Raw genomic sequence first — 13317 nt, 5'->3', positions numbered from 1 at the left:
CGGTGCTCTTGTTACTTGTATATTCAGAACATTGTGGATTTGACCAAACCGTCTCCGTGACTAGTGGCAGCTAGGTCATGGTTCGAGGGCTCATCCGACATGTCGCTTGTTCATGCTAAAAATGTTCTGCAATCTTTGCAATCGGTGTCAATGTATGAGAAAGTCCCAGCTACAAAGTTAGTGTTTCATGCAAAGCTTTATAAACATTGTCCTTGAGGGCCAGACCAGAAACATTTAAAACGTTGGATGTCACTTAATTTAAAAGACGATATCATCAACAAATTCTGCGACAAGGCCAGCTGAATTTCCACCATTGTGTGCAGTGTGACCTGGATGTGACCTCGCGGCTGCCCGACTTGACCCGGCCGTGAACCCCACATCATGCACGCGCGTGCCGTAATAACGCGCAGCCGGTTCCAAAATGGCCATAATCTAACTGAACAATAATTATATTGTTTTCTAATTGTTCTACAGTAAAATACAAGTGTACATGCATATCAATGAAATTTGAATCAATTTACCAGTATAAAGATCTTTCAAAAACAATGACATTGAAAAATGAGTTAAGTCAGACGTAAAAACAAGTTAGTTTACGATTTCTCGACCTTCCCTATTTTTTGGCCACGTTCCTAGACGTTTATATTGCCTTGAGTTTTTTTTAATTTGTTTGATTTTAATCAATACTAAGTTGAAAAGAAGTGATATCGGCTTTTAACAAATTTCAGTGATTCTAATACTGAATGTATCGATGTTCTAGACCTTTTAACTAATAGTTTCTGGCAACAGAAAAAATACAAAGAAATCAATTGGCTAATAATAAAATATTCCGACCTACCTACCCTATTTTTAGTAAAATGAAACCGAAAAAACATTTTAGGCCTCGTGTATTTGTTGTCAGCATGTTTGCAAGCTGTTTGCCATGGCGCAGTCCGGTCAAGGTCGTCACGTTTCATGATGTGTTGACTGTGTTCGATATGGTGTAATTCGAGCACACAATAACCTTTGTCGGGGATAAAAGCACAGCCTCATTGGACAATAGGTTTTATAGGTTCAAGTTTCCAGATTCAAGAGTGTACGTGCGGGATGAAGTGTTTTCAGATACAAAATTCAGTGCCGTAGCCAGACTTAAAAAAAAACACCGAGGCAGAACAGTCTATGGGGGTCCGGGGGCATGCCAGAAATTCTTTTGGCAAGAAGCGATTTCCTGCATTCTAGAGTACCTTTTGTCAATGGTTTGTGTACATTGAGGCAAATGAAGAAAGTCGAAAAGAGTTAATTTTACAGCTATAGAAATTGTTATATGCCCCACAAAAACACCGAGGCAGCTCTCAGTGTAGCTACGGCACTGAAATTAACCAACTCACCAGAAATAATCCTATGATATGTATATCCATCGGATTATAAGTATCTCCCATGGCCGAGAGTGTAAGATAGGTTCATTCCGAACCGAGCGTAGGGTGTTTTGCGGAAACGAGGTTTACCGAGTTTCCGCAAAACACCCTGCGCGAGGGTCGGGATGAACCTATCTTACACGAGCGGCTATGGTAGATGCCTTTTCTCCCACCTCAGTTAAACAAAATTAAGTAAAAATGTATTTTTTTGCTGGAACTCTTTTGTGCTTAGTGAAAATAATTGCGTATGGATATGCGATAGCACGTGGTTGTCGTGAATATGCGCGCAATGATCCAGTTAATGTTAATAGTCAAATCGGTCTTTTTAAATAGTTCTAAGGAGAATGAAGCATTATTTCTTGAATGGTGCTTGAAAACTGTTTTATGGTGACATTTGAAGCGAGAAATAATTAATTAGCGTTCTAAATATTACCATAAGACAAGATTTCCTTGATGCTACTGACGACAGTCTTCAACAAGGGAGGTAATTACAATGTTGTGACCATTAAAAAAGGAGTTCCATACGGGCATTTTATCTTCGCCCGTGGACAAGATAAGAATATCTAGCATGGTTAAATTATTGGATCTACTTATCTGAGGAGGGAGAAAAGTATATACAGCAACTATGTGCAGAAGTCAAGAACATCACATATTGCAAATTGTTATGTATTATTAAAAATTATTTTTTTCAGTTGTAAAAATGCCCTGAAGATGTAAGCAAATAAGACATACTATTGTTGTGTGTGTGTGTTTTGGTTTCCTTATTGATAAAGTTGGTAGACCGGGCGCAGCCCGGCGCCGACTTATTGTTTGGATGCTATCTTTCTTAGTGTTGAAATGGAAATCCCTACTGAATGCCTCTACACAAGCCAGAACGCACCACCAGCTCTAACTCACCTTATAGAACCAATGTATAGCTAAAAATAAATCAGGCTGTTGTTTTAGTTCCTAAATGGAATTTTGGTTGTTGTTTTCGTTCTTAAATGGAACGGTGCCGGTAATAATACCGGCTGGTAATAATATGCTTAATGAAATTTTGATCTTCAGCCAGACGATCACATTAGCGGAGACTAAGTTATAGTAAGAACTTATAACGTAAAATCTCTAAATTTGAGTCGAGCAAAGCGAGTCATTAAGATTTATATAATATATTCTCAGACTAGCTGAATTAGATTAAGGTGTTTTCAGCAGGCTATTAAATACACTATTAAATGATATCGTTATGCCTGTATGGCCAAGTTATAAAAATGCAAATATTCATAATTAATCGTAATACTTATTGAGGCCCGATAGGCCATTTCATTGCCTGTACATGTAGGTTATAATATAGTTTAAGTACGTTTGTACTGACTCTATTCAATTATGTTGTGGATATATAGTTACATGATCTTCACATCAATTAACAAATATCCGTAACTCCGATACAAAAAGCCTTAGGAAAAATAAGGAAAAATACTAAATCTTTAAATTTACTCGTGTTATATCTTAACTAAATAAATTAGATTTGTTCAAGCTAGTTTCACAAGTAAGGTGGAAAAAATGACTGACTGAAATATACTTTATGAAACTATTCTTCTTGCATTCAGCACACTCGATCTATGTAAACTAATAAACTGAGAATTAGAAACATCCTCCTTACTACTGACACTAGATTAACAAGTAAGCCTTGATGGAAAAATACAGACTGAAGAATATACTCTAATGTATGAAACTGGGAGAAAAACAGTTTTGTCCATGAACACTCGAGACAAACAGTTCTGTATGCAATCACTCGAGACGAACAGTTCAGTCCGCGACCACTCGAGATAAACTGTTTTTTCCGCGATCCCTCGATATGAACAATTCAGTCCGCGATCCCTCGAGATAAACAGTTCAGTCCGCGATCACTCGAGATAAACAGTTCAGTCCGCGATCACTCGAGTTGAACTGTTCAGTCCGCGATCCCTCGAGATAAACTGTTCAGTCCGCGATACCTCAAGATAAACAGTTCAGTCCGCGATCCCTCGAGATAAACTGTTCAGTCCGCGATCCCTCGAGATAAACAGTTCAGTCCGCGATACCTCGAGATAAACTGTTCTATCCGCGATCACTCGAGATAAACTGTTCAGTCCGCGATCCCTCGAGATAAACTGTTCTGTCCGCGATCCCTCGAGATAAACAGTTCAGTCCGAGATCCCTCGAGATAAACAGTTCTGTCCGCGATGCCTCGAGATAAACTGTTCTGTCCGCGATTTCTCGAGATAAACAGTTCAGTCCGCGATCCCTCGAGATCAACAGTTTAGTCCGCGATCCTTTGAGATAAACTGTTCTGTCCGCGATCCCTCGAGATAAACAGTTCAGTCCGCGATCCCTTGAGATAAACTGTTCTGTCCGCGATCCCTCGAGATTATTGTTCTGTCCATGAACACTCGAGACAAACATACACACGATCACTCGAAACAACAGCCATGTCCGCGATCACTCGAGACAAACAGTTCTGTCCATGAACACTCGAGACAAGCATGCCCACGATCACTCGAAACAACAGCCATGTCCGCGATCACTCGAGACAAACAGTTCTGTCCATGAACACTCGAGACAAGCATGCCCACGATAGCTCGAAACAACAGTCATGTCCGCGATCACTCGAGACAAACATGTCCGCGATCACTCGAGACAAGCATGTCCACGGTCACTAGTCAGCTTTGAACTGGAGGCCATAATGTACAAAGTAATGGACGAAAGGACACGTTGTGGTTGCCTTTCTTGGCCAATGACCAATTGGTAAAGTGGTCTGTTATGACGAACAAACATGGTCAGGTAGTGGTGTGAAATGGTAGCTGGGCTTGTTGTTTTCTTATGTTACTTGTATGAAATTTATCCATTTTTTAATGAAATTAATCAACATTATTTAATGTTTGCAGTCTATGTCGAGTAGCCCTTGGATATATTTTAAGTATATGATCGGCATTGGCCAACTCGCAATTGTTGATAATAGGTGGCTGGTTAATGTATAATCATACAAAAATGGTGATTATATGGACAAATGACAATACATATAAAAAAAATTAATTTCTGCTTGAAAAAAAACCGGTAGAGGGCAACACAAAGTCCAGATTTTACTATTTCAAACATTTCAGGTGTAATCTAGACGAAATGGTCTCACTACGACAATATGTCCCCAGGGCATTCTGAAAAGCAAAGATAATATTTACATTAGTATATTACATGTTTATCCACAGAAAATGTAATTGTGGCCAAAATGTTGAGTGACGCCACTAAATTGTTCAAAATGCAACCATTGTAAACATACTGTTATTTTTGAAATAACAATTAATATTTAATTCGAGATTTTTAGGCAAATATATAACATAAGACCGGCGTATACTAGTATACCATATCCTATTGACATGAATGTGTTCCTCGGGTCGTCAAATTTGAGTCCAAACTTTTGTCCCATTTCTTTGACTATTTTATGCATGGGTGGGTTGTCGGATTTCCCCTCGGTGAAGATGATGTCCAGGAACCAGCGATCATAGCATACACCATCGATGATGTTTGTTCTGTTCCGACAGCCGAACTCAAAGATGTATTGGTCCGGGAAATCGGACACGATCCAGAGGCGGGAGGGGGAGAGGCCGAGAGGGGGGTCCAGCAGAATGTCTGCGGGTGAAATAAGTTTATATAATATACCCGTTCGTCCTTATTCTGAATATACCTGCTATGGATTACTAAGTATAAATCTTAATTGTCTAAATGATATAGAACTTTGATAATCAAACTGGTTCGCCATTGAGCTAAATGGATTGTATGTTGAACAGCTTGAAAAAGACACATTAAGGACTTTTAAAAATCAAGATTCTCGTAAGAAATGCTGAATGTAATGTTTTCATGTACTTCAAGTGCTTAAAGTGACACTCTTATTCAAAAACAATACATGCACATGTATACCAAGCATCAATTTTGACTAATTAACTTTTATCTACTTACTAAATAATGCATTTGTGGAAACTATTAATAACTAATTAGTAGATTGTTACCGTGAATTTAATAGCAGAAAGCGCAAAAAGCGCAATATCCGGGCCGTATATGCCATGCACAATGTATTCACATCATGCCAGCATGCTGATGCAGTAAGGTGTCAATCAATGTGTCAAAAAATAAAGATAATAAAGGGCAAAAATGCATTTCAACCACAAAAAAACCCAATATCGATCCACCTTAATTAAAATCTCGACCAAACCTGTGGCCTACTAAAACTCGGTCAACAGCAGGTACTGTATATCCGAACCATTGTATCATGGAACCACCGGCATTGACGAAAATATCTCAACTTACATCAAATATATGACAGCTGTTTTATTACATTTTGATATTTAGTCTATATGCAAAGTTATCAAAACATGTTTCCTTATAAGCGTAGGCATATAATAATTATGAGAATAGGTAAACCCAAAACAATTATTTACTTGAAATAATGATTAATAATTGATCAAACCGGTTGATCAAAAATGTATAAACATACATATATTTACATTTACTCTGCGATTTTTCAAGGTGTATTTCCTAGGACGTGTCTCCTCATTTGTATATATATATATATATATATATGATATGTGACAAGTCGTCAGGCAATTGGAAATTGTTTAGTTAGCTAGCCTTTGATGTACCCAAAGGGCGTTTTGGTGTGTAGTTGTTTTAAAGGATAATCGAATTTAAAATAAATTTAAACACATGTGTATAAGCATAAAATTTGAGTAATAAACCTTTAACTACTTACCAAATAATTAATATATGCATTTATGGAAAATATTCATTACTTATAACAAGTTTTAACCGTGCATTTGATAGCTGAAAACGTACATATTGAATGACTGGTGGGTCCTTAAATATATGCAGTGATTACCTATCGTCTTATAATGTAGAAATACATTCTGAGCCTTTCTTTCAAATTTAACACGGCATACTTCAAACGAACCATTGTTTTTGAAGTTCATTCATCCTTATCGGTGAATTAAACAATTGTATTTATTGTGGTATATCTTATTTGGGAGTTAGAGTATAAAAATAAAAACCAGTTTAATGGCTTTGTTTGTTTTACAAATTTGATATGAAAAACTACAGAAAAAAATCGACAATAATCGAAAGAGTAAACCCCGTTTAATGGCACAGGGTCAACGCCGAAGACAAAGAACACAAAAGCAAACAATCACAAACCAGAAACATTAAACTACAGCACAAACAACATAGTTCAAATATACTATATAAAAACTAGGGGTGGTTATCAAAAACCCAAACTTCCTCTGGAGGCAGTTGTCTGATCGTTCCATCCGAAAACTAGTTCACTTTGACATGTTTATATATGTAACTATATGTATTACGACGATGTACTCTTGTATAAGTCGAATAAACTGTCTGTTCTGTTCTGTTTGTTTGTTCATAAAACAGGCAAACGACCATCTGCGGTATCATTGTTTTGAAGAAATTCAGAAATAATGGCTACATGCAGAAGCTCCACCATGTTGTTGAAACTACACAAAACCATGCATTTGCTACTTCAATCAAAACTTCCCGGACAGGTCCCAAACCACGGAAACCCTTGAAATCAAAACTGAAACAAGTTTGGTATAAAAAACGCCCAAAGTGCAAGTCTTGATTTACTCTGAATACGAATTTATGAACTTCTATATCCTATTTTACTCTTAGAACATAAAACGGGCCCAATTTTATGAAAGTCTATGTCCTCCGAAGAAACCGTACCGGACCAAAGACACGAGAGTATAATAAGCATACTTAACTCTGAGGCAAGCCCTATGAGGGTGTAGTCGTACTTTAATCTAAAGACTCCATACCGACCCAGAGATCTAACTCTTAATTCCTAATTGAATCTTAAGGCATCATTCCTACCTAAATATACGGGAGTGTAGTTGTACTTTACTCTATAAACATCGTACCGAAGTCCATAATAGCGCGGTCGCTGCTGGCCAGTGTCCCGTCCGGAATGTCGTTCGTTGCCTGGACCAAGACGCACGGCGAATTCGGTACACTGTCTGGTCTAAACCAAATGTTGGAACAGTAAATAGATTATGACGAGTTATAAATACAATGAACAACGTTTTTCAAAGACAAAATTAACCGTCATATGATATAGTTATATGTTTTTAACGTACTTACGAATCTTACAATATAATTACTTGCAGAATCGCAAGCTTGGAAAATATTATTTCTTGAGAAAAATACACTATGCTTCAGGGACCTGAATTTGAAACCAATTCTGGTGGTGTTTTGCTCCGTGATCTCGTAGCCGCTCCTGGCCGCGAACGTCGGCAGGATTCTCTCCTGAAGGAAGCCAATACCGTCTATCCTCCAGATGACTGAATTCACCTTCCCATTTATCTGCAGCAGTCAGATGTGTTCCGTTTCCGTTTAATACTCCAATGACATTTCACAAGTATATGCAAAAGCAGAATTGAAGGAAACAAGGATTTTCAAATCCTCAATATAAATAATATGAACATAAACCACGAAGGTAAAGCCGACTCACAGTGTTTCCGAACGTTTTCAAATCGATGACGTCCTTTTCGCGCGGTACCGGATGGCATCCGTACGGCGCTACTTCCGGTCTACAGAGAGCGGGCACTACACGTGCACAACCGTATTGTTGACGATGTCGTCCACTGGTTAGAGATAACACCAGTGTTATAACACAAAGTATACTCTTCATTCCCGGTTTATAGTAAAATGACGTTCAATGAACAGCCTTCCGGCAATTGCGAATATTTTCATTGCATGGTCATTGGAACATCATTTAAAACGAAACGAGCATCCGACTTGCATCTTATAACAAACAGAACTTCATTAGAAAATGTATAAATATATGCCAAAAATGTACTACATAACTTGGTATTTATATTGATAATAATCTCAAGTGGCATTCACGGACAGATCACAGACAGAATTTGTCTGTAAAATAGTAAATTCAAAAGTTTCACTATTAAAAAGAATATATTATCTAACCGATGAGATGAAATATGTATTCTATAACTCATATATAAGGATGTCTGCACACAGATTACAGGTAGAGGCTGGTAGATGGCATAAACCTGCTGCTATACCTTATTCGGAAAGAAAATGTCATTTATGTGATTCACTGGAAGATGAATATCATTTTGTTCTTGAATGTAAATTGTATACTGATATAAGAAAAGCTTACATAGATAAATATTATTATGCAAGACCTAAAATGCTTAAATTTATAGAATTATTCACCTCTCAAAATACTAATGTAAATAGAAAATTATCTATGTTTGTTTTCAAAGCTTTCGAGTTGAGAAATGCCTACTATAGTTATTACGGATAATATTTATTTATTCCTTTCGCTGTGTTTATGTTGCTCTATGGAACTGTGATTGTTAAACCATTTTTTAACTGTATGATTGGAAGATTGAGTGACCATCGACTATGTTATAAACATTAACGTATTTTATTGATTGTGTACGCATGGGCGTATTGCCTATTGTATTCTGAAATAAACTCTAAACTCTATATACTTCCGTTATTTGATTACTGTTGTTATATTTGGGGCAAAGGCAATGGTTCAAATGTAGATAAAAAATATTCTACAAAGAAGAGTGGCAAGAATAATACTAAAAAGACCAAAGCGATCTTCATCTTGTGGACTGTTGCACGAGTTAAAATGGTTAACAATAACAGATAGATGTAACTATCATACTGCCGTACTTGTATATAAAACCATTATATATACATGATATGGTACCAACATACATGTCAGATATTTTAACATTTTCAAATGATGAATACTATACCCTTAGATTAGTTTAAAAAGGACATTATTTGCAATATGTTGCCTAGAATAAATTATCTCAAGGATTTCAATATTACAGTTTGCACGTTTGGAATGAAATACCAAAAAGGCCCTACTTAAGTCAATGTCCTTTTTTTCCTCCAAAGACACCATACCGGACCAAAGACACGAGAATTAGAATAATTATGCTGTATTATGTAATTGCCTGGTGTTTATGTATATATATATTTTTAATATATGACCTTTAGTTTCTTCTGATATTTTATAAATATTGTCATGAATATAGGTATGTTGTGTTGAATTACAAACCTTATCATAACCCATAGTGAAATAAAATTTGGACATTTCTCCTGTTTTTATTATATTCAAAAACTTAAATTAAATTAAGAGGCCAAAATGTCTCCAGTCAATGCAGGAATGCATATATGCAGAGCCGAAATGAGTAAATATTTTTATGGGGCCGAAATTGCAGGGCCGAAATGTCTCACGGCCGATTTGGTAGTAGGCCGATTTGATAAGGGGCCGATTTTTCTCGCTCTCTTAAAACTGGTAACACATTTGCAGATCTGTTTAATACTGTTTCAATTATATTGTCCCACGATTCAATCCATAGTGTCAACGTTTTATTAAATGTTCTCTGTGACATTAACATTTTCCTTTTTCCATTCATGTCAAAGTCACAACAATTTTATCATGGGCTTTAAGTGGTTCAAATTTAGATCTGGCCCAATATTTAAAACATCACACTCTAATGATGAATTACTCTTACTAGACTGCAAATGCTTATTGTGATATTAAGTTAGATTAATATTGCACAAATACAATATTTGTTCTGTTTTGCCTTCGAATAGCATGCACGTTTCTAAAGGAATGATGTCTACAATATATCCATGTTTAAATTGCTGTGGCAATGAAACTCGAAATAGCGAAGCACTGAATTTTATCGCCATTTTTTAATATTGAGACAGAGTTTCATGTTATACGATGTAAACCACTTCATTTATAACTGAGAACCTACTTTGAAAATTAAATAAACATTTATTTACATAACCATGTATAATATATTTGATTAGGATATACATTTTTATCAGTTTTTGCTTTTCGCTTTCGCTCGCCTCTCATTCATATTTAATAACCTATATTCATAACAAACACGCATTTCTACCGATCAATTTGTAACTTTCAACACAAAATTTCTTATTTAAAAGAAAATTATTGAAGTAAACACGTCGACTACCAGAAGCTGAAGCTCAGTTACAACTAGTTCCTCGTGCACGAAACCTTCTATAATCCGCCACCTAGCGGATATTACGCTACATTCAAACGGAAAATAATTTTCTGCTAATTCATATATGTTCAAACTTAGAAAATTATATATTCTGCTTAGAACCTGCAAGTAAATTTTACTGATATTGAAATGTAGCTGCATGTAGTGGCCGTTAAATGCATAAACGTGGTAAACCAAGGTATTGAAGCAAAAAGTTGACGTTTTCCCTTCTGACTTGAAAAACCCGGAACATATTTGACTTCTTGTTATTTATGTTTTGAGATAGAAACATACAAAAATATAATCTGGAACAATGTTGACCATACTCTTATTATTTAAAGAGCTCTTCAAATATTTGAGTTTATGTAGATTTGGCGTTCAATACATTAGAGCAAGCTTTATTATTCTTAAGTTTCAGTATTGCACTCAATTTCCGGCAGACTCTGTTATTAGCAAGTAAAGCGAATTGTTAAAATTGTTCACACAACAGATATCAACAGTATCAGAGTCATCATTGTCCCAATGATCATCCTTATTGTGCTTGCTATATAATGCCCATAGAAAGCTTTCTTTGACACCTTATTTATAACATCCTTCCGTCCACTTCATTATATAAACAATAATGTCAAGTATCAGTTGATCTTAGTTTTTCACAACATTTATTCTATAATCTCTTATAGATTGATTTTTTTATTGAAGTGTCTTCTACATTTTTTTAAAATTTACTTAAATTTGTGTTTAGATTGTTAATTTTGTAAGAATGCCATGAATGCCTCTGACAAGTATTGCCATCTGCATTGAACAATGGCAACGATTGAGATATCATGTGCATCAATTTCCGACCCAATCTGCATGCATAACTCAAATGCACAATGTGCATCCATTAATGGATCAAATGTGCGTACACAAAAAAGGAAAATAGTTCCAAAGATAAAATTGCATGGTCAACTTAACTTTTATTTTAACATGTAAGTTTACAAATATTAGCATCAGAGCCACAGCACACATTTGAAAAAAAAATGCTGGTCAAAAGATTTACACGTTTATGTACGCCTAATACCATAAGTGTACGTATATAAATACATCTTTAGAATGCCAGCCAAGGGAAAAGTCTAATACTCTTAAGTTACTTATGTTAATAAAAGCAGCAGTTTCACTATCAAATATATGACCCGCACTGATGATATGACCCGCACTGATGATATAACACCATACTAGACCACTAAACAATCACTTCTGGAGTTAAAGTCACAAAGAAGAACAATATTATTCAGGTTAGAACATTAAATAATAACATGCTACTAGATAGTACGATGATAAAAACGCAAAATCACGAAACAACGATAATGATAAAACCATGTACATGGTGTTTTCAATGTCGCGTTTTCACCATCGGACTATCGTATAATATCGCGTTTGTGTTGTCGTAGTATCGTGCTGTCGCGTTATCATCATCGTAATATTGCGTTATCATTATCGAACTGTCGCTTTATCATCATTGTTCCTTCGCACTATTTTTATCGTATGTCGCGGTATTCTCTTCATATTGTACGAAACTACGAATACGGAAACGTGATATCACGATATAACGATGGTGAAAACGCGACAGTACGATGGTGAAAACACGATATTATATCGCATTATAGTACTGTCGTAATATCGCGATTTTTTTTTATCATACTGTCGCGTTATCATCATCGTACTGTCGCGATTTCGTTATTGTATTTTTGTGATGTCGCGTTTTCATCATCGAACTATCATATCAACACATTCACAGGCGATGGCCCTAACGGAATTCCGTTATAAAAAAAGGCTTAATGGCGTCTATTTAAATGGACTAACTAGTATCATTCCCTGAAGTTTGGTCATTGGAGTAATCTTGTCTCCGAAAATATCTCTTGGTGGTAGAATTCAAAATAAGTTTAAAGCGATTAGACTAGGACATGGATGAGTAGAATTTTAAACCCGGGTACCCGATTGTCAATACCGGTCTATTCTTCAAAATAAAAGAAATGCCGTCAGGTTGAGGTCATCATTTATGAAAAAGCACATCGAAGAGAAACAAGTAACTTATTCATTTCGACAGGCAGCAGGCGACAAGGCTGGCGTAAAACGACCCAACTGTAAGATGGTATTGATGTTCTAGCCGTGTACCGGGTTCTAAAATTATTTCCAAGCACCCACCAATACGAACCCAGTCCGCAGTTACCCTGCTATATATCCATGCCCTAGATTAGACGTTTTATGTTAGGACGGAATAAAACAAAACTCTCTGTTTAAACATTACACAAACAAATACGAATTAGTTGTCGTGTTTGTCATTCAGCTACGGTTCGCCTGCACGTCCAATATACTTTTGCAACATTTGCAAGGGTTTTGTGTATAAAAAGAGAGTAAAACTGGAACCGAAACTTTTATAACAAAGAATAAAATATATGTCAGTTTACGTCCGATTTCAATCCAAAGAAAGAGCAAATGTATATTTTTAAATATATTCTGTACCTTTTTTCATTTATTTTACAAATTATTAATAAGCAATTACATTTCAAATGGTACCAGTAATATATGGGGTCACGTGCACCAGGCTTCGAAATTTAACATAACGGTCTATGGAGCTACCAGAGAACCTTATGTAGCTCATTTGTGGGTTGAACTCCTTTCAAGAAACGGGTTCAGTAGCAAATTTTTGGACAACAAACGATGTCTACAGTGAAAGTTTATGTATGTAAAAAAATAATGGCTGTTATAATTCAGAATTACGGCGTTGCATTCTGAACTATTACAACCATTTTAGGGTAGTCGAGCCAGATGTTCCCCTGTCCCCAACATCAGCCACAATGTCAGCCACCCTACTC

Source organism: Mya arenaria, chromosome 6 (genome assembly GCF_026914265.1).
Source record: "Mya arenaria isolate MELC-2E11 chromosome 6, ASM2691426v1".
NCBI lineage: Eukaryota > Metazoa > Mollusca > Bivalvia > Myida > Myidae > Mya > Mya arenaria.
This window is presented reverse-complemented; position numbering follows the sequence as displayed.